Genomic DNA, 26,941 nt, shown 5'->3' with positions numbered 1-26,941 from the left:
TGTCATCAGAGAAACACAAGCAAAAACAACGAGACACCACTACATACCTACCAGAATGGCCAAAGTCCTCACTGATACCAGTTTGATGTCACCAGATGCTGGGAGGATGTAGAGAGCAACAGGAACTTTATTCATAGCTGGTGGGAATGCAAAGTGGTACAGTTACTTTGGAAGACCATTTGGTGATTTCTTACAAAACTAAACATATTCTTAGCAGCAATCTTGCTCCATCTTTTCTCAAATGAACTGAAAAAGCATATCTATACAAAAACCTGCACATGAATGTTTGTAGTTGCTTTACTCATAACTGCCAAAACTTGGAAGCAACCAGGATGTGTTTCAGTAGGTGGATGGATAAATAAACTGTGGTATATCAGACCATGGATTATTATTCATCACTAAATAAAATGAAATGAGCTACAAGCCAAGTAAAGGACATAAAGGAAACAATGCATATTACTAAATGAAAGAAGCCTTTCTGAAAAGGCGACATATTGTATGATTCCAACTATATGACATTCTGGAAAAGGCAAAACTATGGAGACAGTAAAGAGATAGTGGTTGCCAGGGGTTAGGGAAGAGGGTGGGGTGAATAGGCAGAGTACAGAGGATTTTTATGTCAGTGAAACTACTCTGTATGATACTATAATGTTATATATGTCATTACACATTTGTTCAAACTCACAGACTATACAACACCAAGAGTGAACCATAATATAAATGATGGTCTTTGGCCAATAATGATGTGTCAATGTAGGTTCATCAGTCATAATAAATGGACCACTCTGATGGAGGATGTTGATAATACAGGAGGCTGTGCATGTGTGGAGGCAGAAAACGTATGATAAATCTTTGTACCTCCTTCAGTTTTTCCGTGACCCTAAAATTGCTCTAAAAAAATAAAGCCTTAAAATACAAATATATACATATACTATTATATAAAAATTACATATTATGGATATATTATAGATATATTTTAAATATACTATTCAATTTCTTAATAATTATTAATAAACAAACAAGCAAAAACCCAGAAAGTTCAATAGCCCTGGAAACAAAGCATATCTTCCTTTAGGGCATGAGGATAAGAACTTTGCATCTATAGGGAAAGAAATGTAATGGGGGCCCAGCTGTGAAGAGGTATATAATATTAATATAATCATGTTCTAATATATAATAATGTTATAATAATACAGTCAATATTTATTGGATTTAAAGCTTTAGAGAACACCAAACACAGAAAACTTAGAAGTGATTGCAGACAGAAGGTAACTGTGGACTACTGAGAATAGAGAGGAAAGGGTAAGGGCACTGATATACTCATTTTACAAAAGAAGATCAAGAAACAATACCAAAAGTTGAAGGACAGGAAATAGATGTTTACATAGATTTAAATAACAAAAGTTTAAAAGTAAAAGAATCAAATCTACAAATATAAATATTGAAACATCTGAAGAGAGGGGGTAATAATTGAAAGACCTGTGTGTTATATTGGGAAGTCAATAGACATGGAGTTAGCAGGTCAATAAATAAATACAGATATAAACACATTACCTATAGTTTTTGAAGTAACCACTAGGAGAATAAAAAAAAAAGGTTAAAGTATATTTCCTCTGAGAATGGAAGTACAGGTGGGAAGGCATAAGCAGAATATTATTGCTATTCAAAAGTTGTCTCTACTGCTCCAATGTCATGTATATGAAGTAGTTTAATTAAAATGAGTTAATTAGTAGTTTCACAACTCATTGGATCAGTGGTGAAGGAAAAGAAATAAAGGCTTCCCTTGCTTGAGCCCAAGTAATTGAGAAAGCGACCTCATGGAAACAGCAAGCCAAGAAAGGAAGTTTTTAGCTGGTTTGAGGGCAGAAAATAGGGAGAGATGGGAGATGCAGTAAAGATACATCAGGTAGTTAAATAAGTGTGTGGGGGAAAAAAATCTGGAGTAAAATATGAATTTGATAGGCATTTCCAGAAATAAATGTAAGAATTGAACCAAGAGCAAAATAAAATTTGAAAACAGAAAAGAAAGAAAAAAATCTTAGAAGCATCCCAGTAAAATTTTGAGCACCCTGGTAAAAGGTAGGAGGGGGAAGAGAGAAATGCCATAGTAAAAGGAATGAGGAAGTTCACCAAAATGTGTCCACAATTATAAAGACTGGCTCCATCTGTTATAACCAAAAGAGTAGAAAATACAAAGATGCCTCTGACATTCACAGACAAGATCTAAAATAGACTCTTGAAAGCTGAAAGCTGATCCATGGCTTTCCTCACTATTTATAGTTGGCTATCTCACAACAAAGCTCAAAAAAAAAGCCCTGCTATTTATGATTTCAACTGCATAATGCATTAAGGGAAAAAAAAAAGTTATGCCAACTCTAATCTAAATCTTACTCATCCACTGTGACCAGCTCCAAGAGCATACCATCTGGGAGAACAAAGCCATGCAATCACAAAATTTTAAAGCCAATTTTTCTTCAAACCCAGTGATTTAACTTTTGGGAATTACATCAGACAACATTGCTATGAAAACAATTGGGAAATATTCAAATTTTTGCCTATTTTTATAAGAAACTTTTTGCATCATTCATCTGGGACCTCCAGAGTGAAAACATACAATCATGGGTGTCATGAAGTTAGTATCAAAAGAATGCTCACTATGGTAAAGATCTCAAGTTACAATCGAAAGTTTGAAGGAAGGTGCATTTGAAAGTGAAACCAGTGAGTCTTATGCATAAATTATAAACTCATATATTTTTGTTTCCCATTGATCATAACCAAAGCTCTATATTTGCTTCATCAACCCAAGCTTCACCAGTTTAAAATTCTGCCATGCCCATCCCCCTCCAGCTATCCTCTCCTTTCTTCTCTCCATAATGGCCACACATATTTAGAGCTGCCTATAGTGGTCTCATTTTTCTACTTCCAAATTACTCCCCAACCCTTCCAGTTTGCTGCTATTCCATCACTCCATCCAAGTAGCTCTTGCTAATATGAGTAAAGATCCTGATATTTCAGCCCTCTTCCTATTTCATCTATTAAGCTACATTCAACACTGTGAATCAGTCCTTCAGTCTTAAAATACTTTCTTCCCTTCATTTCCAAGACACAGCATTTCTCCATCTCCCTGCGGGAACATAATCATCTACCAGATTTCAATTACCCACATTGAAGCACCAAACTATAAAATCGCACCCAAACAACTATCTCCTCAGCACTTATACTTGCATGATGGGGGCCTCTCAAAATTGATTACTCTATACCTAAAAAAAAAGTCAACTTTTTTAAAGTGAGTGCTAGCTAAAGCTGTCAGACAAGTCAATCTATTTGGTGTATGAATGTGTATGTATGTGTATAATACACATATAATACATATAAATTCTCTCACACACATACACACACACACATAGAGCCTTAATTCTGCACTTTGGTTCTCAGAAGTTCAATGTGGCTATCAGAACCAATTCTAAAAATAAACAGATTGAAAAATTCCACAAAGTTTTAACCAAAAGGAAATCTATTTCAAGGAAGTCCTGGTTAAAATGCAAAAAACACTAAAATAACATTTAGAAAGAATATGTAAATAACATGGAAAAGAGTTTATGGTATAATTAAATGAAAAACCAAGAGGAACTAATATAATACTCCAAGTCTTCAAAAGAAGAGCATTTACTTACATACACAAAGTAAAAAAGATTGGAAGAAAATATTATCCAAGAATATTAGCATTTGTCTCTAGGTATAAGATTATAAGGGATCTGGAGAATTTTTAAAATTTATTTTCTGTATTAAAATTTCTCACCCTCAATAAGCATATGTTGCTTTTATAATCAGAAAAAAAAATTATGAAAAGCAAAGCTCTGAAAAGAATAACTTCCTTAAATCAGTAGTTAAAATCATTTTTTAACAACAAAGTTATTATCATCAATAGTAGGGGATGCCAATGTATTTTAAAAAATAAGTGGGGGAGTTCCCATCATGGCTCAGCAGTTAACAAACCCAGACAGTATCCATGAGGACATTTGTTTAATCCCTGGCCTCACTCAGTGGGTTAAGGATATGGTGTGGCCGTGAGCTATGGTGTAGATGGCAGACAAGGCTCAGATCCCGTGTTGCTGTAGCTCTGGTATAAGCCAGTGTCTACAGCTCCAATTGGACCCCTAGCCTGGGAACCTCCATATGCTGTGGGTTTGGTCCTAAAAAAGACAAAAAAAAAAGGGGGGGGGGATAAGCTTCCTTAAGCAGTTTAAGTCTTTATCATTGTTTGGAAGTAGTGGTGAAGTATCACTCAGAAATTCACTGATTTGAATCCAAACCCCATTCAGAGATTGTGAAATAGGTATGTAAAGTAGCCTTTTATCCCATTTCTCTGACTCTTATTTTATTCAAGATATTGGCATTATTTAAGTGATTTTTGGTTATGCCTCAGTAACAAATAAAATCTGAAATCTGAATGGTTTAACTTCAAAGGTTTATTTTTCATTCACGTCAATCCAGTGCAAATCAACTAGCCATCCAGTGACTCAGGACCTAAGCTCTTCAGTTCTGCAATTCCAGCATCTTGGATTTCTTTACTTCCAATTACACAGATAAAAAAGAGAAAGAGATGGTGGAGGCACTTAAATCCTTAACAGCCCTGGCCCAGAAAACATCTCTTTATATAGCTATCTCTTTATATAGTCTGTCTTAAGGAGCCACATGGCCCCACCCTAAATGCAGAGAAAACTGGGAAATATAGAAACATGAAAGAATATTTAATTATTACTAATAGTGTCTGTCACAATATTTTATTTTCAAATTTCGAAAACCATCCAAGAAAAACATAAGATTTATCACAATAGGACAAAGTTTAAGAGCGGTTATAAAACATTACACTAACAAAAAAGATTTTTTCGAAGAACTATGTACTTGAAAAAATTCTCAAAGGATATGACGACAGATCATTGCTATAAAATGGGGTCAAGTATGTGATGATAGAGTTGAAAGCATGAAATGATACTCTAAGATGTAACTCTACTTACCAGCCACTGATTTCCTTCCAGAGGTTCTACATTGAGGCCTAGGAAAAAAAAAAAAAAAAAAAGTGAGGCTTTTAAAATGTCCCAGCAGAAGTTGAGAGCTGCCACAATTTGTTACAAGATTTTATTTGATTCACACTGCTTACAATAAACTTCAGAGGTTCATGCCAAAGGTCCCTAAATATCTTAGAAACACAACTTTATATAAACATCAGTATGGAACTCTAGCAACCTATATAGAGCTGATGGATACTCAGCAGAGCAACCTAGCAAAGGACTCTCAAGCTTTCACAACTGACCATGACTTTGTTCATTTTTCTACTTCTTTAGCAGAGTGTCCATTTAATAGTTCTATTTTCAGGCAGCAATGTATGTTCTCCATGGTTTTACAGGTCAGTTTAGATTTCTCAAGAGCGTTGTGACTTTAAGAGACTTTTCCAGTCACGTACACTGTGCCTAGTGCTGCGCTCTATATATGCATATGGTTTCTACAAATGTTATAAATTGTTTATAAATACAGTAACTAAAATCAATGGGTGATTTACTTGAAATATGATTCTGCTAATGTATGTGCATGAAATAATTTTTAAAATGTAGCATCGTCCTTATTACTTAAGTGCATTAATACCAAAAGGTGAGATAAGTTGGTTCCATATCATATTTTCCAATAAGTGGCCAAAAAAGATTTAAGGTTTAATAATGCTTAACCAACTCATATTTTTCAGAAATCTGTAAAGGATAATCCTTGTCCTTCCACTTTAACAATAAATAAGAAATGAAGGAAGGGAAGGAAAAAATTTGTTTTGCACTATTTAAAGAACATTCAGTACTCTCCTTAGATCATGTGTTTTGTTTTTTTCTTTATTGTTCTCTATAGTTATACCATCTGGATGGAAAACTATAAAATTCTTATCAGTTATTAAATAGACAATTTGAAATAGTTTTTTTTTATTGGGGATGGAAACTCTGAATAAGTGCTTTTGTTTGGCTCTTATTAACTTACCAGTCTCTTGAAAAAGAATTCATCAAGAAATCTCTGAAAAATTTCATAAGTTAAAATAGCTTTTTTTTTTTTTTTTTTTTGTGGTCTTTTTAGGGCCACACCCACAGTATATGGAGTTTCCCAGGCTAGGGGTTGAATCGGAGCTGTAGCAGCTGGCCTATGGCACAGCCATAGCAACGCCAGATCCAACCCCCGCCTGTGGCGAGGCCAGGTATCAAACCTGCATCCTCATGGATACTAGTCAGATTTGCTTCCTCTGAGCTATGATGGAAACTCATCGGAATTTTAAATAGCTTTTGAAACTAAAATGGCCAAAGGTGGAAGCTACCTCAGCACATCCTTCAACAGTTTTATCTTGGTTCAGAGTCACTCAAATTATCATGTGAACAAATGAGTTGATCCATCATTTCAACTCCCTTATCTTGGACATAGGGCTGAAACAATTAAATTTAACTTCTAAGCAAGGAGCATTAAAGAGGCATGACTGCGTAAGAGCTCTGCTCGTATTTTTTTTCTCGCAGAATAAGTCAATAAAGTTTATAATTGAAACAATCTCACAAAGCTTTGACTCTGCCTTGTCGCAGGACAAGTGTTCCTGTGCTATTGCTCTACTCTTCAATAAAAAATTATGTGCCACTCACAGCAGTCTTTCCACTGCTGAAGCTTTCTACATATGTGGCAGAATCAAAAACTTCTCCAACATCCCAAAAGCAGAAAGGGCTTGGGCCAATTCCATGGACGTGCACTGTATTTTAAGCATCTATTTACTAGTATATTTCCCACACTAAACTATGAGCAACATAAAAAGGCCCTTTTAAGCATCATCGTGTTCCATTTTCAGCATATATATCTTGACACTGAAAAATGTTCAGTTCTTTTTTTCAATAAAAAGTGTTCATGGAATACTAAATCTTAGTTAAATCAATATATTCAAGAGTGATGAGGCAGATACCAGATGTGTAATTATTTGAAGACTTTCTCCCGTCTATCCAAGTTCTTTCTAAACCCCAATATACCTAACAAGAGGACCTCCCCCATGTGTCCTTGGCTTTAACTAATGTTGAAAAATAGAAAAGGAGATTAACTCAAATTCACTGCCATGAATTTTAGATGCATGAAGAAAGCTGGGAGGAGCTTTAAAAACTTGGAAATTCTTTTTATTTTCATCCAAAAAAACAAAAAACCCTATTACATGGAAGACCTCAGCAACACATTCAGTGCTAAAATTCCTACTCATGTTTACAATCCACATTTAGTTTTCGAATGGCAGTTCTCTCCTCTCTCATACTTTCTTTCCTGTCACCAACTTTCCTCCATGGAACAAGACTTCTCTTTCAAAGTTTTCTACAGAAGGAGCTAAGTCCAGTGAGCTGGGAGCATTTTTAAAAAGAAGAAAAGGGGAAAAAAACAACACAACCCATCACTCAAAACAGGAATGAAAACCTGGAAATGCATTAATCAGTTTAATGTTTATTCTGTTGAACACATCCTCCCAGCCAGTTTCTACATACTTCATATACATAAATACATAATACTGTAAAATAGGAAATAACAGTGACAGAGGGAAGAAGAATGAAAAACTAAATAATTGCCTCGAAGATATTTGACTGGAAATAGGGGCACTCACCTATCAAGAAGTTGTTTGAGTGATATAAGCCTGGAGGGATGCCCATCTACACTCGACTCCAGATGACTGGTTACTGAAGGCCACCCTGCATTAGATTCAGCTGGAGAGCTTGCTAAACACAGTTAAAAGACAGACTGTAGTTCAGAAGGTCTGGGATAGGACCAAGAATTTGCATTTCTAACAGGCTTCCAGGTGGGACTAATATTGTTGATCCATGGACCTCACTTGAAAGGATTTAACAATGACCAGTTGTAATGAATAAGATACCAAAATTTCTAGCATAATGGTGGTGCCATTGACCTGCTTGGAAATTAAAAAGAAAACTGTTTAGAATAGTGAAAGAGAAGGATCTTTGTTTTTATAAATGCTGGATTAGAGATGGCGACAGGCTATCAGTGTATCCATGACATGTAAGAGGACAGAAAATAGATGGCTGTCACAAGCACACATAGTTAGAATTCAGGTTTAAAGATAAATGTTTGCGAGTTTCATCAAAACAGTAGCTAAACCCAAGAGAGTATAAAGACTCTGGGGTTTGGGAAGAAACCAGAGAGCCATGCACAGAACCTCAAAGAATTCAATATCATGCATTAGGAGAATAAAAGACATCAAAGGTGAAAGAAGGACTGATTGCAATGATTATGGTGGAAGAAGAGAAGCCAGAAAATGAGTGCAGGCATTCATTGCAGGCATTTAAAGAAGGGGAGTTTTGTTTATTAGTAAGTGGCCTCTGCTGAGCATCTCAAAGAAAATGAGGATGAAAAAACAGAAGTGAGACTCTCTAGCGTTAAGCTCGAGTCACTGATGAACTTTTGAAAGCTTTGTTTCAGCAGCAAGGAGCAGAAGCCAAACTGCAGGTGGTTGAGAATAAAATGAAAAAAGAAAAAGCAAGGCAGTTAGCACAATTAAAACAGAAGAATTGTACTGAATTTAAACATTGTTTACAGAACTAGGATTCAATGAGACCCATGATGTTTACAACTTCCTTTTTCTTTTTACTTTTAAATATCCAAAGATCCATTTATAGGTTATGATAGACTAGAAAATGTTTCCTCAAAAGAGAGCCACATCCTAATCCCTAAAACGTGTGAATGTTACTTTCTGTGGCAGCAAAGAATCTTTACAGATGTGATTAATTTAAGGTTCTTAAAATGATGGGGAGTAGCCTGGATTATCCAGGTGTCTCCTAAATGCAATCATAGGTACTATTATAAGAGGGAGGCAGAAGAAACTTTCACTTACTACAAGAAAGCAATGGAAACCACCTAAGTGTCCATCAGCAGATGAATGGATAAAGATGTGGTACATATATAAAATGGGATACTATTCAGCCATACAAAAGATAAAATAGGGAGCTACCATTGTGGCTCAGAGGTAAGAAACCTGACTAGTATCCATGAGGACACAGATTCGATACCTGGCCTCTCTCAGTGGACCAAGGATCCAGCATTGCCATGAGCTGTAGTGTAGGTCGCAGATGTGGCTGGGATCCCTTGTTGCTGTGGGAGGGTATAGGCCAGCAGCTACAGCTCTGATTAGACCCCTAGCCTGGGAATTTACATATGCCACAGGTACAGCCCTTAAAAAAAAAAAGATGAAATAATGTCATCTGCAGCAAAGCAACATAGATGGGCCCAGAGATTATTATACTGAGTAAATCATACAAATATCACTTATATGTGGAATCTAAAACATAGCAAATGAATTTTATCTATTTTCCTACAAAAGAGAAATAGACTCAAACATAGAGAACTGACTTGTGGTTGCCAAGGCAGAGGAGGTGGGAGAGGGAAGGACTGGGAGTTTGGAATTAACAGATACAAATATTATATATAGAATGGATAAACAACAAGGTCCTATTGTATAGTACTGGGAACTATATTTAATATCCTATAGTAAACCACAATGGAAAAGAAAAAAGAGTAAAAAAAAAAAGAAAGCAATGGGACAACCAAAGGCAAGATGATATACTGGTTTGGTGGAGGAAGAGGCCACACAACAAGGAACGTGAGGAATGCTGATCCAGAAGCTGGAAAAGGCAAGGAGATAGCTTCTCTCTTACAGGGTCCAGAGGGAGCATGGCCCTGTTGACCTTCATTTCAGCTCAGTGAGACATTTGTGGGGCTTCTGAGTTTCCAGAATTTTAATTGTGTTGCCTTAAACTACCAAAGTCATGGTACCCTATTACAGCAGCCTTAGGAAACCAATACATAGATCAATACTCAATCTTATCTTGGCAATAAATTTAGTCTATTCAGTCATCTACTCTGACCAAAAAAAAAAAAAACCGATAGTGTGAGAAATTATGAGATATTTCTCAGTTGAGGGTCATAATATTTTATTCCTCTTTTCACACCAAATTTGGTACGAAACATATTTGCTGTGTTATATGAACTTGGAAGATATCAACATTTAAATAATTTAAAAAATTAAAAGATATGGATTTTATCCTCTAAAACATTAACCATTTAAAATGTAGTTTGTGCAGCTAGCTAAAATGGGTTGTCCAACTACCAATTTAATCAGAACACATGCCACGGAGTTCCCATTATGACTCAGCTGAAACAAATATGACTAGCATCCTCGAAGACCCAGGTTAGATCCCTGGCCTCACTCAGTGGGTTAAGGATCTGGCATTGCCATGAGCTGTGATATAGTTCGCAGTCAGGGCTCAGATCTGGTATTGCTGTGGCTGTGGTATGGGCCAGCAGCCACAGCTCTGATTGGACCCCTAGCCTGGGAACCTCCGTATGCCATGGGTGCAGCCCTAAAGTAAAAAAGACCAAAGAAAAAAGAACACATGCCAGAAAGTACAGTCATCAGCATTTCAAAACACAGATGCTGAGATGAAAATCTCATTTTGCCAGTAACTATTTTAAAAAAATTCAATGAAAACAATTCTGATGGGAAAAAAATGAAATTTTAAGCATAGCAAGGAAATTCCAGAAAGTCAGTATTATATGGAAACTCAGAGTTTTCTCTAAAAAAACATACTTTGCATTCAGTAGTACTCTTTTAAAAATGACTTACAACAACTTGATAACAACAACAACAATTTAAAAATGGTCAAAGAGCTTGAATAGACATTTCTCCCAAGGTATATGAATAGTCAATAAGCACATGAAAAAAATGTTTGACAGTACTAACCATTAGGGAAACATAAATCAAACTGTCATTAAACACTAGTTCAAATCCATTAGGATGGCTATTATTTAAAAAAAAAAAAACAGAAATAAGTTTTGACAAAGATGTTAAGAAACTGGAATCCTTGTGTATTTCTGGTAGGAATAGAAAATGGTGTAGTCACTATGGAAAAGTGTGGACATTTTCTGTGTGCAAAATTTAATCTCCCAGCCTCCCTATATGACACTTTTAATCCGATTTTACTGACAAAGAAACTGAAGCTTAAAGAAGTTAAATAAATCATCCTAAATCACAACAGTGAGTTTATCCCAGATCTATAGAATTCCATTCTACCTTTTAAAAGGGATGGAGTAGGCACAGGTAATTGTAGAAGTCTCAATAAAGGATCATAGAGAGAGAAACCTAGGGGATGTTGGGAGATCACTGTAAGTTAATAAATTGCTCAAAAAAGCCACCAGAACAAGGCAGGCTTGCTTCATTAGTGGAGCCTTGAGAATTGCCTCAGGTCTTTGGGTGGGGGATGGGATGAGGCCTGCATTCAGGTTCAGACCAAGGGCAGGAGTTTGAGGACTGCCCTTCTGCTGACTTGAATACATTTCTTACCAGATACCAAGAAGGAGCTACTACTCCCAGAAAGGAAGAGGCAGTCTTTTCCAACCTCCAGGCCCCTTGGATGATAAAACTGTAGCCCACTGTATCCTCAGGGCAGAGCTTCTGTGCCTGCCTGCTTGTATCTCTCACAAGCATCCTATCTTAATAAATCTATTTCTTGCCTATCACTTCGTCTCTCGCTGAATTCCTTCTGCATGGAGACATGAAGAATCTGAACCTCAGTAAGTCCAGGCACTGGGTAAGTCATTCTAATTTAAAACTGTGGGTTCAAGTCCCAGTCTGGCTTTAGGCTGGGTTCAGGCCATAAGTGCTGTCAGCTTCACTTTCACACTATTCTTTGTCTAAGAACCTAACACTATAGGAAATATCTGCATTAAAACCAGAAATACTTTAAATATGTTAATATCATATAAATGGAATAGTAAGTTGGTTTGCCTTCTATAAAAGTTACTTTAGCTATACATAACAGAAGACCCAGAGTTTTGTGCCCTCTGTTTATCTAAAAGTCCACTAATTCCAATTAATGGAACCTAAAGGAATAATCAAAGATGTTTGTGAGGATTTAGGCCCAGAAGTCTTCACCAGAGTTGTTAATAATTGTGAAATGTTGGAAAGCAATCCAAAATACCTAAGTAGAGAGTCACACTACAAAATCAAATAGAATGTTATACCATTATAAAAGTCTTATTTAGGCAAATATTAACTCAGGTAGTCATTATAGGAACATGGGCTTCAATAAATTCTTCGATAAGGCCATTGATTAACATTTGTGGCTTAAGGGCTCCAGGGAGTAACATCCCTGCAGGTCTTGTTTACTATACTGAGTGTACCTACTCCCAGATGGACATTAATCCCTAGTCCCCTGTGACTCAGTTTATGGGAAGAAAAGGGCAAAGAAACTATGAGACTTACAGGACATTTCCATCCCTAAGGCCCTATTGGACAAGGATGGATATAGGTCATTGAACAGGCCAATAGGAGAAAACTACATCTTTCTGGACCCCCCCCCCCATCTTTAAGGCATAAAAACCCCTATAGGACAATAGAGAACGGGGCTCCCAGCAGCCCTAGGAGCTATTTGCTTTCCTTTAATAAAGACTTTGCTTGCTTCCTGCCTGTGTGTTTGTGGAGTTCATTCTTCAACTGCCATGAACAAGAACCTGGATTCTGGTATCATCTTTCCAGTATCATTATAGACATATATTTGACACATCCGTAAATGAAAATAATGTATAGTACTTTATTATGCACCCACAGAAAACAATCTAGAAACATAAATCCCCAAAATTTATTTCTAGGTCATATTGAAACTGACAGTATTAATGGCCTGAACCTAGCCAGAACACAGATTGGGACTTGTTTTGTTTTGGTTTTGTTTTTTTATCTTTTTGCCATTTTCTTTGGCCGCTCCTGTGGCATAGAGGTTCTCAGGCTAGGGGTCAAATTGGAGCTGTAGCTGCCAGCCTATGCCAGAACCACAGCAATGCAGGATCCAAGCCGTGTCTGCAACCTACACCACAGCTCATGGCAATGCCAGATCCTTAAGCCCACTGAGCAAGGGCAGGGACTGAACCCGCAACCTCATGGTTCCTAGTCAGATTTGTTAACCACTGAGCCACGTGACGGGAACTCCCAGATTGGGACTTAAATCCATGTGTCAGGGATCAAACCCAGCCTAAACTCACATTGGGACTTGAACCCGCGTGCTGGGACTCGAACCCGCGTGCTGGGACTCGAATCCAGCCTAAACCCAGATTGGTACTAGAACCCAAGGTTTTAAATTAGAATCACTCACCCTGTGTCTGGACTCACTGAGGTTCAGGTTCTTCACGTCTCCACGCAGAAGGAATTCAAGGCAACAGGCAAGAAATAGATTAAGATAGGATGCTTGTGAGAGATACAAGCAGGCAGGCACAGAAGCTCTGCCCTGAGGATACAGTGGGCTACAGTTTTATCATCCAAGGGGCCTGGAGGTTGGAAAAGACTGCCTCTTCCTTTCTGGGAGTAGTAGCTCCTTCTTGGTATCTGGTAAGAAATGTATTCAAGTCAGCAGAAGGGCAGTCCTCAAACTCCTGCCCTTGGTCTGAACCTGAATGCAGGCCTCATCCCATCCCCCACCCAAAGACCTGAGGCAATTCTCAAGGCTCCACTAATGAAGCAAGCCTGCCTTGTTCTGGTGGCTTTTTTGAGCAATTTATTTACTTACCAATATCTCCCAATGTCCCCTAAGTTTCCCAGTTATCTGTGGTCCGTTATTAGGACTTCTAAAAATACATGTATCTACTCCACCCCTATCAATATAGTATTATAAATGATCTTTTTTCTTTTGCTTGTGTTCTCTAATTTCTCAAAAATAAATACACACTTATCTACTAAAAGCATGTCTTAAAATGTTTTTCCTAAGGGGATGACTAATAAGACATTAAATAAAGAAAAATAATTGGGAAATTATCATTCTGAAGAAATAACTGATAGAATCATAAATATTTATGGGAAGTTCCTATGATTAATAAAACTCTAAAATGGAAATTATGAAAGTGAATGAATTAACAAGGAAAGGTCAACAGAGTGCAATCTGAAAGTGTTACCAAGGCTCTGGCCCAAGAATCATACCCCTGCCCCTCCCTTGTATGGAAACAAATTACTCTGATCCAAGTTTCTGGGAGGAATCTGCAAAGAAAAAAAAGCAAGTACTGGTTAGAACAAAGAAGGCTCAAGACTAGAGAGAGGTGACTTCCAGTAGGCCTTGAGCCTCATTCCACACTCATTGTAATTCATTAGCATGCTAATTGACACACCCACCAGCACTGAAACAGCTGATGATTACCATAACAACAACCAACAAAGCCCAGACAAGGACTTAAAAGGAGAGTTGCAGCAGTTCTGGGTCCAAACCATACCCGGAGCTATCTGTTTTCAGATAACTCATGAATATTCCTCTCACTCTTTCTAATTCCCTCCTTTTTACCTCAACCCTCCTATATATTTGGTGTCTCCACCCAAATTGGGTTGAGAAGTTGATTTATGAATTAGGTTCTCATTTCTCCATTCTTTTGTCATTGAATAAAGCCTGTAATCTTCCAGTCTCAGCATCAGTTTTGTTATTGGCTGCACAAATCTGACTGGCAAAAGAAACTGGCTCAGGGCTAGGACCCCAGCACAGGTCCTGTTGACCAATTCAGTAACAAATTCTCAGAGTTCTAACTGGGATAAGTTGACAAAAAAGGTGATAGTCCCTCACTCTTCCCTGACTTCCCTTTGACTTCACACTTCTTGTCTCTCTCGGCTGTCCTTACTCAAATACCTAATACAAGGTAATATGATAAATATTCTGTTGTGTAAACAGGATATTAAAATACAGCTCCCATGTCTGTTTTGGCTGAGACCCCAGGGAGATGGGTGCCACTATTGCCTCACCCTAGCAATAAGCAAAGCTGTTCAGAGGCTCCAAAAAGGTAACAAAGAAAAAGTTGTGTAACTTAGAATAGATTTACAAGGAGATCCTGCTGAGTAGTATTGAGAACTTTGTCTAGATACTCATGTTGCAACAGAACAAAGGGTGGGGAAAAAAAATGTAATTGTAATGTATACATGTAAGGATAACTTGATCCCCTTGCTGTACAGTGGGAAACTAAAATTTAAAAAAAAAAAGAAAAAGAAAAAGTTGTATAGTCCTTGTCTTACCAAACACTCACTTTTAGGAAAAAAAGGAAGCTAGATGGCAAGGAAACATCTTTCCAGAGAGAGAACTATTGGTGGATTATAAGCCTAGGGAAGTGGGTCTGTAACTCTCTTTCAACTTTATAAGAAGGTCTGTGGAAGACCACTAGAAGGGCTTGCAATGTAACCCTTTAGTTTGCATAACACAGTAAGTCCCAGTTAAGTGTTAGACACCAGGCTGAAAGTGAGAGACTGTGGCTGGAGCCCCTGCTCTGAAGACAAAGCGGACATGATAGTTGCATTTGAGACAGTCTGTCTTAGTTTGTGATGTTAGAACAAAATACGGTCAACTGGGTGCCCTAATAACAGATGTTGATTTCTTATAGTTCTGGAGGTTGAGAAGTCCAAGATCCAGGTGCCAACATGGGCCAGTTCTGGCGAAGGCCCTCTTCCCAGATTTTAGAATGTACCTTCTCCCTGTGACCTCACATGGCAGAGAACGGAAGAGGGAGCAGCTCTCTGGTGTCTCTTATAAGGGCACTTATCCCATCATGGGAGCTGCACCCTCATGACCTCATTTAAATCAAGTTCATCCCAAGGTCTCACCTCCTCGTACCCTCACAGTGGAGGGTAGGATTTCAATATTTGAATTTGGGAGGGGACACAAAAATTCAGTTCAGAGCAGTCTGCAACCCTGGTGTTGGCACTTCTCCTGGGCTGGAGTTGCTTAGGTGCTAGAATATGACCAAGAGGGCTGCTTGAAGGGCACAAGAAGACTCAAGTTGTACTGTCAAGAGTTTATAGACAAGAAGGAATTTTAAGTAACCGGCTAGAGAAAAACCTATTAGTTACTGAACCAAACATAAGATCATATCTTTGGTGGAGAAGAGGTCCCTAAAGACCCACAGAGCTCTCCCTTCCTCCCACCCCACTCCTTCACCCACCCCCATCCGACTCCCACAGGATGGGCAGCTTGAAATATTTACCAAGGCTAGAGGGAGCCAGGGTCTTCATAAATTGGGGCCTGTCAAGTAAAACTTTTCTTGTTCCTTACCCTTTTCTCTGTTCCCTATATTTCAAACCTGGAGGGATTAGAAGTCTGGGCTGCAAAGCAAGGGGAAAGGAAAAGATGCTGGCATGGTGAAGAGAGAAGAAAAAAATCAACCAGATCCACCTCCTCTGACTGAAGGCTGGAGCTGAGGTAGAGGAGAAGTTTTAACTTAGTTCTGACTATTTCATGATTGTGCATATTTAATTCATTGAAAGGAGAGTTTAAATAGGAATAGAAGACAATATCTGACCATGAGATTTCAACGAGAGATAAAGAGATAACTATCTTCACAGAATGGATGGGGGATGTTACATGAATAAAGTACTTCTGATTATACCTTAAATGTTTTGCTCCTTCTATATACAAGTTCAATTTACAACACTTGAGAAGGATTAAACTAGAAATTCAGTTTTATTCCTAAGTTGTTTTTTTTAAGACCAACTGCCCCTGTTTCTTTCTTTACTATCCATTTGTTCCTGATAATCTTGAAAGTCATTTTCTATAGAAATTGCCAATACCAGTAATTGGCAGGGTCTGTCAAATAATGCCTTCATTCCATTACAATGTAAACTATTTCAGAAAAATCAAATCCAGCCCCATGTTAGAATGTTACATGGTGACATAGTTGATTTTATCCCCAAAAATGTAAGAACAGTTTCATATTGTCATTATTAATATAACTCATCATATTGTTTGAACAAAGGATAAAAACTATCTGATCATTATAAAACTCATTAAATCATTATAGATTTCAACCAATTATGGAAAATTAAGAAGACTAATACCTCCTGGTGATAGGAAATATTCTCAAACTTTCTATGTCAACATCTTGTTTAAATGATTAAACACTAAAGTCATTCTCTTCAAAGCCAGAAGCAACTCATAGTTTGGGAACCAATAAAAAATAAAGGCTATGGAATACAAAGTCTAAAAGAAAGATTCAAACATAAATGAGGGAACATAGTCAGTGTCATTTCAGATCAAGCAGAAATTGAAAGAGACATTAATAAATGGCTTTGGAACATTGGCTAACTTTTCAGGGAAGAAAATAGAAAACTACTTCAAATACTTTTCACATAGATTTAAGATACAGATGAAAAAAATAAAAAAGGATCATAGGTACCACTAAAAACTCTAGGTCCTTATTATCCTGGTCCATGTATTATTGGGCAGAAAAAGCTCAATTAATAAAAAGTAAAAATCACATACACAGAGAAAGATATATTTGACTATAGACATTTTTTCCATAAAACATAATTTACTATAAACAAATGCCCTTTAGGAAGCGTTCCTATGAATGAGGCACAGGGACAAGAAAACCAGACCTATTCTCTGGAAACCAGGTAGAATCCAAACATTTCAGAGTCTATCAATCTTAGTGAAAGACTGAATGAATACTCATCAGAATTCTGCATGTGGACCTGCTCTTTGACTATCCCACTCACCAATGATAAGGGACTAGTGTCTGGATTACACAAACGTGAGATGCTGTAATAAAGAGCTGGCAACACAACACCCTAATTACCTCCAAGACAAGGGAACACAATGTCATTTCATGGTGAAGATGGGGTAGGGCAAGAATTCTCTACCCTATCTGCACAATAAAATCACCTAGAGGGTTTTTAAAACATAGGTATAGGAAGAGCAGACCCTACCCCAGAGGTTCAAATTCATTCATTTTATGAATGAAAAATATTGTGTACCATATCATATTTACAAAAATATTATGTAAACAATAATATGTTGCAGCCATCAAGCCTCTTATTACAGCTGCCCCATAGGTGAGCCCTGAGGGAACTCAGGAGGAGAAAACACAGGATACTAGTCCCAGAGAGCTGAGGTGCTTATCAAAGGAAGGATTTCAGTGAGCCCCAACCTTGCATCTTCCCATACATAGAAAAGTCTAAATTAATTAACTTGAAATGTTTGGTTTTATTTTTTTTTTATGGTTTTAAACTTAATTTTTCAAAATTTTTATTAAAGTATAGTTGATTTACAGTGTTGTGTCAACTTCAGTAATATTTTCATGTTGTGTCTTTGTTGCAAAAACTCCCATGTATCCTGGCTCCCATCCTTGCCTCTTTGAAACATTTTCTCAGTGTTATTTAAGATTCTGTGTCCCAGGCTTTCAGTGCTCAGGATGTCCACTAAATAAAATATAACTCTCAACTTTTAGGTTGTGCTTTTTTTTTTTTTTTCAGTCAATACTATTCACCTGAAGTAAGGCCAAGGTTCCAGTTTTGTTTTGTTTTGTTTTTTTAAGTTTCCTCTATATAATCTGTAATCATAAAACAAAGAGGATGTATTTATTCCCTAGCAGCAAATCTGTGGCATAGGAATCCTTTAAAAAAAATAAATGAGGAGTTCCCATTGTGGCTCATCAGGTTAAGAAACCAGTCTGTCTTTGTGAGGATGCAGGTTGGATCCCTGGCCTCGCTCAGTGGGTTACGATCTGGCATTGCCACAAGCTGCAGAGTAGGTCAGAGATGCAGCTCAGATCAGGTGTTGCTATGGTTGTGGTGTAGTCCTGCAGCTGCAGCTCCAGTTTGACCCCTAACCTGCTGTAGGTGCAGCTGTAAAAAGAAAATAATAGAGAGAGAGGTAGATATAGATAGATAGATAGATAGATAGATAGATAGATAGATAGATAGATAGATAGATAGATAGGGAAGTGATTTATTCTCTCATCAAAGATACTCAGTCTTCTAACCTGAACAATCTCTACTCAAAAATTCTAAAAGACATACCTTCCTTTGGGACAGATCTGGTTTCTGGTTAGACGTGACTTCAGCAGCTAAAATTGTGTGTCCCCCTGCATCCTAAAAACCTCTTACACTTCAACATTTTTTTCTCCCCAAAACTTCATGCTAAATCATTACAAGTTTAAATCTATTGCTCTTTTTAGTGAAAGAGTGCCATGCAGCAACTAATCAGCTAAAGACATTTCATATTTGTTTCATATTTGTATTTTTTAAGGCAGGAGTAAAGGACTTACAAGATCAAACACAGCACAGGCCACACATTCATGTTTGCATGATGAGAGCTCTTGGATTGCTTTTCCAAGTCAGTATGTTTGCCAGGCAAGAAAAAAACAAACAACCTGGCAAAGAAGCAGGAGGATTTCAGCTTGAACCCCAAACATTTTGTACATAAATAGGAAAACATCATCACACTCAGTCCATAAACCCTTCTCTCTGGAGAAAAAAACATTGGATTTCAGTGTCGCCTCTAATAACTTAGGAACATGACCCCCATTCGCCAAAGAAATCCTCCCAACAAATGCCCTGGGCCAGGTTTACATCTTACGTTATTTCGCTTAATTCATTAGGTTTTGCACAATTATTTGGCCTTTTAGTACGTTTATCCTACCTACACTAGATAGTCGGAATGAGTTTTCTTAAAGGCCAGATGTGTTCCTTTTAAAATCTTTATCCTATAGCAACTTGTACAAATGAATACTCAAGTTGCAACTGAGTTAACAGTTGTGGTTTTTTGGTGGGGTTTTTTGTCTTTTGTCTTTTAAGGGCCTCACCTGTGGCATATGGAGGTTCCTAGGCTAGGGGTCCAATCGGAGCTGTTGCTGCCCTTCTATGCCAGTGCCATGGCAAGGCCAGATCGAGCCACGTCTGCAACCTACACCACAGCTCACAGTAACATGGGATCCTTAATCCACTTAGCGAGGCCAGAAATCAAACCCGCTTGGTTCCTAGTCCGATTCGTTTCCTCTGTGCCAAAACAGGAACTCCTCAGTAACAGTTGTTTTAAATCTTTACACTCAAGCAGGAGCTCATGAGCATTTGATCCAAGGACACAATCCTTGGGTAACTGAAGTCTCCCCACATTCTGCTTGTCAGACAGACCTGCCCAGTTAAGATGCTAAATTATAGGAGGAAAGAGGGATGGGCACATGGAAGTGATAACAGAGACATTCTTGGTTTTGGGGCATCAGAAGAGAATTCCCTTGGTTTCCCCATTCTCCAGCGTTCTCCACTTGATGGGCTTCAGAGGGCACCAGGAGAAGACCAAGGTCAAGAAGGGGAATAAGTTGAGGTGACTGGCTGTCATACTGACCTGTTATCAGTGGGCACCTCTTTGGGGACAACCCAGCAATATTAGTGGAGAGGGTCCCTTAACAAGGGTATGAAAAGTCCTAGGTAGGCATTTGGAGATGAATACAGAAACTTGGGTTTCCTGGTGTCTCTGTGTCCATTTGAATCTTCAGGCTGGTGAAATATGGTCACACTGAGTTGTTACTGTATGAGGATGCCCCAGACATGCCCTGTGTGCTTTCTCCTGAAGCTCCCAAGCCCTCCCTCTACCACTGTTATCCCTCCCCGCTGTCCTAGAACCCCCTCTAACAGCAGAAACCACATATGGATAAGGGTGGGGTTTGGAGAATCAAGATGCAAACCTTAGATTGTATGAGATATTCAAAACCCACATGCTTTCCTCAACACCATGCCCTTGTGGTCTGACATGCAAGTAATTGAAACATAAAGTAGACAGTACTTTTTACACTTTACTACCACTAGAAAAAAGTACTCAGAGTTCCTGCTATGGCTCACTGTAGTATCTATGAGGATGCTGGTTTAATCCCTGGCCTTACTCAGTGGGTTAAGGATCCGGCGTTGCCGTGAGCTGTGGTGTAGGTCACAGACCCAGCTTGGACCCTGAGTTGCTGTGGCTGGCTGTGGTGCAGGCTGGCAGCTGCAGCTCTGATTCAACCCTTAGCCTGAGAACTTCCATGTGCTGCAGGTGCAGCCCTAAAAAGACAAAAGAAAAAAGTACTCAAAACAGAAACTTGGGAGTTCCCGTCGTGGCGCAGTGGTTAATGAATCCGACTAGGAACCATGAGGTTGCGGGTTTGGTCCCTGCCCTTGCTCAGTGGGTTAAGGATCCGGCGTTGCTGTGAGCTGTGGTGTAGGTTGCAAACGCGGCTCAGATCCCGCTTTGCTGTGGCTCTGGTGTAGGCCAGTGGCTACAGCTCTGATTCGACCCCTCGCCTGGGAACCTCCATATGCTGCGGGAGCGGCCCAGGAAATAGCAAAAAGACCAAAAAAAAAACCCAAAAACTTGGCAAAAGGAAGCCTGTATAGCTTTTCAGTGTCATCCTTGAACATCCTCTAAAAGGCCTACTCAAGGATTATTTATTTCTCTGGGAGAATATAACTTTCTCTGACTTGCTATTTAGTATGATTCTACAAGATTATAGAAAAACTTGTCAACTTTTGTCCAGAAAAGATGCAAATGATTTCTGTTCAGTAGAAAAAAAATAATCCCAAATATTATGATTTTATTGACCTTTGGGACATTAACTAGTTTGTCTCTAACTTAGCCAGTTTATTTTAGCACATCATCCCAATAAACTATAAACATCTCTGTTCATCAGCATTTTTTGAACTAGCTGATCATCCTGCTGGTTCCCTCATTAATGAGTTAAGTAAATCTTTGACAACTTCTCAGTGAGTGCTTACTTAAGTCCTGTTAAGTATTTGAAAATCATGCTTCAATGCCACAACATGTTGTGAAGGGTGGCATAAAAAGTGTTTGAGGGGCCAAGGTGAAGGAAAGCTTTCACAGATGAAATGGCACTGACGTGAGCCATGAGGCACAGACAAGATTTCACCAGTGGCTGAGGAAAGAAAGGCCAGTGTAGGCACAACTTCAAATACTGACAGATATACAAGGAACGCCAACAAAAAGATTTTAACCTAGATCATTTAGAAATACTTCTTTTAGACTCATTTTATGTAATCGTCAAATAAAATATTATAAAGATTCATCAATGCATGAAAATCACAGTACTTTATAACCAAACAAAAGTTATTCTAAGAAGAGAAATATCTGAAAAAATTATCAACATAATAAAATACACCAAGAAATTATAGGAGAAACTTTTCTTACTGTATTTTTAGGGCCATACCCACAGTCCCAGGCCAAGGCTGAATTAGAGCTGCAGCTGCCGGCCTACGCCACAGCCACAGTAAAGCTGGATCCGAGTCCACATCTGCAACCTACACCACAGGTCATGGCAACGCCAGATCCTTAACCCACTGAGCAAGGCCAGGGATTGAACCCACAACCTCATGAATACTGGTCAGGTTTGTTACTATTGCGCCACCACAGGAATTCTGAGAAACTTTTGATAGTTTTGATTTGGATATTTCCTTGAATATCTTTGTACATTTATATAATATACCTAAATAAAAACAGAAATAATAATAAAGAAATTACAGGAGACCCACCATGTAAAGTCAAAAAATTCAGTGGAAAAAAAAAAACTTCAAAATCATACAATCATTTTGAATAGAGACAATAAGTAAAATAGAAACTACTTAAATATAACACTACTTATCAAAAATCAGTAGCAGATATCATAAATAATGAAAAAAATTAAGCTATTTTTTCCTAATACCAAGAACTACACAGAGATAATGGCTATCATCATTATTATTCACTGTTCTGAAGATGCTAGTAAAGGCCACAAAAGCTTGAGAAAAATTAAATACCACATAAAAATCATTGGGAAAAAAACAAGGTTAAAACCTTTGCTGACAAGACTGTACTTTTTTTAAAAAGAGAGAGAGAATTTATATGAATTTGTGAAGTAGCTAGGTACAGGATAATTTGTTTAAATAAATACTTTCCCTGTTTAGTAATAATCACCGAGAAAGGGAAATGGGAATTTCCATTCTTAATGACAATTAAAAAAAATACTGAGGAGTAAATTTAACAAGAATTTTGTATGAAAAAAATTTTAAATCTTATTGAAAGACACAAAATAGGATATGAAGAAATGGGAAGATGTGTGCTATGTTCCTAGAGAAAGATAGAGAAATATAAATTCCTCCAAAATTAACATGTAAGTCCAATACAATTTCAACTAAAAACCTACCAGGGTTTTTACATAAATTTTAATAAATTACATATTAAGGTTTCTATAGCTTTTTTTTTTTTTTTTTTTTTTTTTTTTGTCTTTTGTTGTTGCTATTTCTTGGGCCGCTCCCGTGGCATATGGAGGTTCCCAGGCCAGGGGTTGAATCAGAGCTGTAGCCACCGGCCTATGCCAGAGCCACAGCAACGCGGGATCCGAGCCGCGTCTGCAACCTACACCACAGCTCACAGCAACGCCGGATCGTTAACCCATTGAGCAAGGGCAGGGACCAAACCCGCAACCTCATGGTTCCTAGTCGGATTCGTTAACCACTGCGCCACGACGGGAACTCCCTATAGCATTTTAATTCCCCTAGGCCCTATCTTGTGTTTGGACATTTACACAGCTTTGGTGTATGGCCTTTTTTTTTTTTTTTTTTCTCCACCAATTTCCACCAAGGTGGTTACACTATACTCTCAAGCTTTCAGCTATTTTTCTACCTCTTCTATGTAGTTGGTGTCCAACAGAAAACTCTATTATGCATTAAAAGAAGTTAAGGAAGGATATGTGCTCTGGTTTGATGGATGGAGGAAAGAGAGGGCCAGGATAGGAATAAAGTAGGACCAGAATGGCCTTCTCTTTGTACTAAAGCTTGTTTATTTTTTCTGAAAACATTTCCCTGAAGGCATTTTACTCTTTACCCTGAAGACATCTCCCCTCCACTTACACAATAAATGTACACTCCTATTAACAAAACCTAGACCTCATCTCTTGCGCACAAATAATTTCAGCCTAAAAGAGCATGTGCCCATTCCTGCTCAGGGAACCTCACATAGTATAATTTTCCTCTCTCAATGGACAGAGTGGAGATTACTTTGTGTAATAAGGAAGAAGCTTTGTATTTCATTACAAGTTAATCACTAAAGGAATGTCGCTTATAACCTTAAATTACACATGATGGCCCATCTCTGGAAACCTTGCCTCCCAGGTAATGAGCACTTTACCTTTGTTTAGCTCACAGGAAACCTCTTAACCAGGCCCACGTGTGAATGACTGCAGGCAGGAAGAAATTAACACACCCTCTCTGGAGGCTGACTGTAACCAGGAAATGTTTGACTTTACTCCCTTCCCTTTTAGTATAAAAGAAGCCTGAATTCTATGTCAGGAAAAATGGTTCTTTGGGATTTGAATTCACCATTTTCTTGGTCTATTGGTTTTCTGAATGAAGTCCCTACTCCTTGTCCCCAACAAGTGTCTCTTGATTTATTGGCCTGTCATGCAGCAAGAAATACAAACACTTGTTTGAATGGGCTCTTTCTAAGCCAATTTTCCTCTGTTTGGTCCACAGCTGATTTTCAGCTTGACAAGAGTATAACACTATTCACAATAGCCAAGACATGGAAACAATCTAAATGTCCATCCACAGATGAATGGATTAAGAAGAAGTGGTACATATACACAATAGAATACTACTCAGCCATAAAAAAGAACAAAATAACACCATTTAAAGCAACATGGATGGAACTAGAGATTCTCATACTAAAGGAAGTGAGTCAGAAAGAGAAAGACAAATACCATATGATATCACTTATTTCTGGAATCTAACAAATGGCACAAATGAACCTATCTACAGAAAAGAAACAAATTCATGGACTTGGAGAGTAAACTTGTGGTTGACAAGGGGGAGGGACTGGGATGGACTGGAAGTTTGGGGCTAATAGATGCAAACTATTGCATTTGGAGTGAATAAGCAATGAGATCCTGCTGTAGAGCACAGGGAATTATATATAGTCACTTTTGATGGAACATGATGGAAGATAATATGAAGCAAAAAATGTATATATATGTATGCCTAGGTAACTTTGCCGTACAGCAGAAATTGACAGAACATTGCAAAACAACAATAATAGGAAAAAACCTTACAAAAAAAGAGCATAGCAGCATCTCAATTCATGAAGCCTCAATAAAATCAGCAAAGAGGAGAATGGATATTCAGAGGTCAACTTGTCCCCAGAGGAGTTTGAAGGACAGAAGCCCTGTGCTATCTGGCACTGTCTTGTTCACACCCCCAGTTCCTGGAGACCCCTCTCCAGATCCCCTAGACAGTTCCCAGAGCCTCTTCATGACAATATGTGCTTTTCTTGCTTAGCTAAAATAATGTTGTGTCAAGCTCTATTTCTTCTCATGAACACATTATTCCCCCCAAAATGCCTAGAAAGCATCATTTCATTCAAAGACGTCACCGTGTTGAAACTGTAATTTGTTTCATAGAGAGACAACTAAAATTAATGTATGATAAGCCATTCAACTTCTTAAACCTACAAATAATATACTCCCCTGGGCATCAGTTTCTTTAAATTGCAGGGATGTTGTTATTGTTGCTTTTAAATAAAAGAGCTTGGCAGGTTCAAGAATCTCTTTTGAAAATTAGCCTTTGGGAAATCAGCCATCCATACAGAACAGTTAGAAAGAAGGCAGCTTAATTATTGTTGTTAATCAACAACTTTAAACCTTCACCCTCAAACTCATAACACTTTCCAACTCATTAAAAGAGGAGTTGCTTGTGTTTGTCATCTACAAACAACACCAGTTGACACTACAAAAGATAACGATCTAAACTAAGCATCCTTTGGGGGAATAAAACCACAGCAGCTGTCCAGGCAACAATACTGTTTATCATATTCAATTACTAAAGCAAAACAACATATAAAACGTTTAAAATGGGCCAGCTAATAAACACCCATTATTTACTGCATAAGCACTGTCAAGAAATATTTTACATCATAAACATCAGATGATAGATACAAATTTTTGTTGTTCTCACCAAACACAAATCTGCTTCTCAGTCATTAGTTAGTTCATCCTTCAAATACCATTCCTCCTTCAATGATAATCATTCATGTGTACCTATTATGTGTCCGGCAAGAATCCTTCCTGAAGAATTCACTTTAGTTGGCGAGTTTTAGATTTTTATATTCCAAAATGTAACTTTCACGTCTGCAAGTTTTACCTGAAATGCAACTCCTTGTAATATTAAAAGGTTACTCTTTAAGTTAATATTATATTTTAAATCTAATCCCCTGAAGGGAATTCATTTTAAGCAAATATGAATTCACTCCTATGAAAGATTTCTCTGAAACAGCTGTGTCCTGGAGTCTTTCATTAAAACCAACCCCAAACAAAGCTCAAGGCAAGGAAACACTGGAATAATCTCTTTACCATTCCAAAAGCAACCTTGGAGCCCAATGAGTGAGATGGGGTTTGAATAGTTAATTACACTCCATTAAACATGCCAATAGCTTTATCAAAATACCTACGTTCGCCAGCACAGGAATGTAGGTTGCTTACCTGCTTCTTGGCTTCGACTTGCTCTGCCAGCATGATTTTTGGAAAGGTCAAGACAGTTCAAGATGACTCAGACAGGCTGGGAGTGTGTAGGCTCAGAATGGCCCCCTGCTTCTTCAAGAAGCATCACAGACACTAAAGCTGGTCAACTGCGGGAAATGACTCGGGTAAGAGTGAGGTAGGAGGTAGGTGGGCCCCTGGGCTGAGAACAGCTGGGACTTGTTAGACCAAGTAAATTGGGCTTTGTTCCTCTTTGGCACTTGAAGGAAAAAGTTAATGACTGGAGCTGAGCTCTGCTGGAGTGGAAAGACCACTTTAATCACTCCTGCAGTCAAGGAGACCTCCCCAGGTACACATGCGCAGTAAGACTCCTGGGGGTCAAAAAGGGAGGTGTGCAGACCATAAGTCTTGATACCACCCCGGCACACTTTGCTCTAGAATCCGTCTTTGCCAAAAGATGCACATGAATACTGCGGAGGGTCCTGTGTCCAGCCAGGTGTGAGAAATAAAACAAGATAATTGACTAAAGGTAAACAAAGACCCTGAAGAACTGTGCTATATAAGTGATTTAAATCATGTCTCTGGTGCTCTCCTCACTCAGGAGGATGCC

The 26,941-nt window shown here is 38.2% G+C and overlaps 1 long non-coding RNA gene across 1 annotated transcript; it reads right to left on the bottom strand.

Annotated features, from left to right (window-relative positions):
* Positions 1 to 17: 17 nt before the first annotated feature.
* Positions 18 to 26,474, bottom strand: LOC110256270 (uncharacterized). The gene is made up of 3 exons (XR_014824941.1): positions 26,335 to 26,474; positions 5,019 to 5,056; positions 18 to 137 (listed from the first exon to the last, which is right to left on the bottom strand). It is a non-coding gene; the product is annotated as an uncharacterized LOC110256270 (long non-coding RNA).
* Between the last annotated feature and the right edge of the window lie 467 nt (positions 26,475 to 26,941).

The sequence above is a fragment of the Sus scrofa genome, chromosome 13 (genome assembly GCF_054392235.1).
Source record: "Sus scrofa isolate SSC_HxYL_T2T_F1_AM1 chromosome 13, Sscrofa_HxYL_maternal_Yorkshire_Landrace_v2.0, whole genome shotgun sequence".
NCBI classification, from domain to species: Eukaryota; Metazoa; Chordata; class Mammalia; order Artiodactyla; family Suidae; genus Sus; species Sus scrofa.
This window is presented reverse-complemented; position numbering and strand designations above follow the sequence as displayed.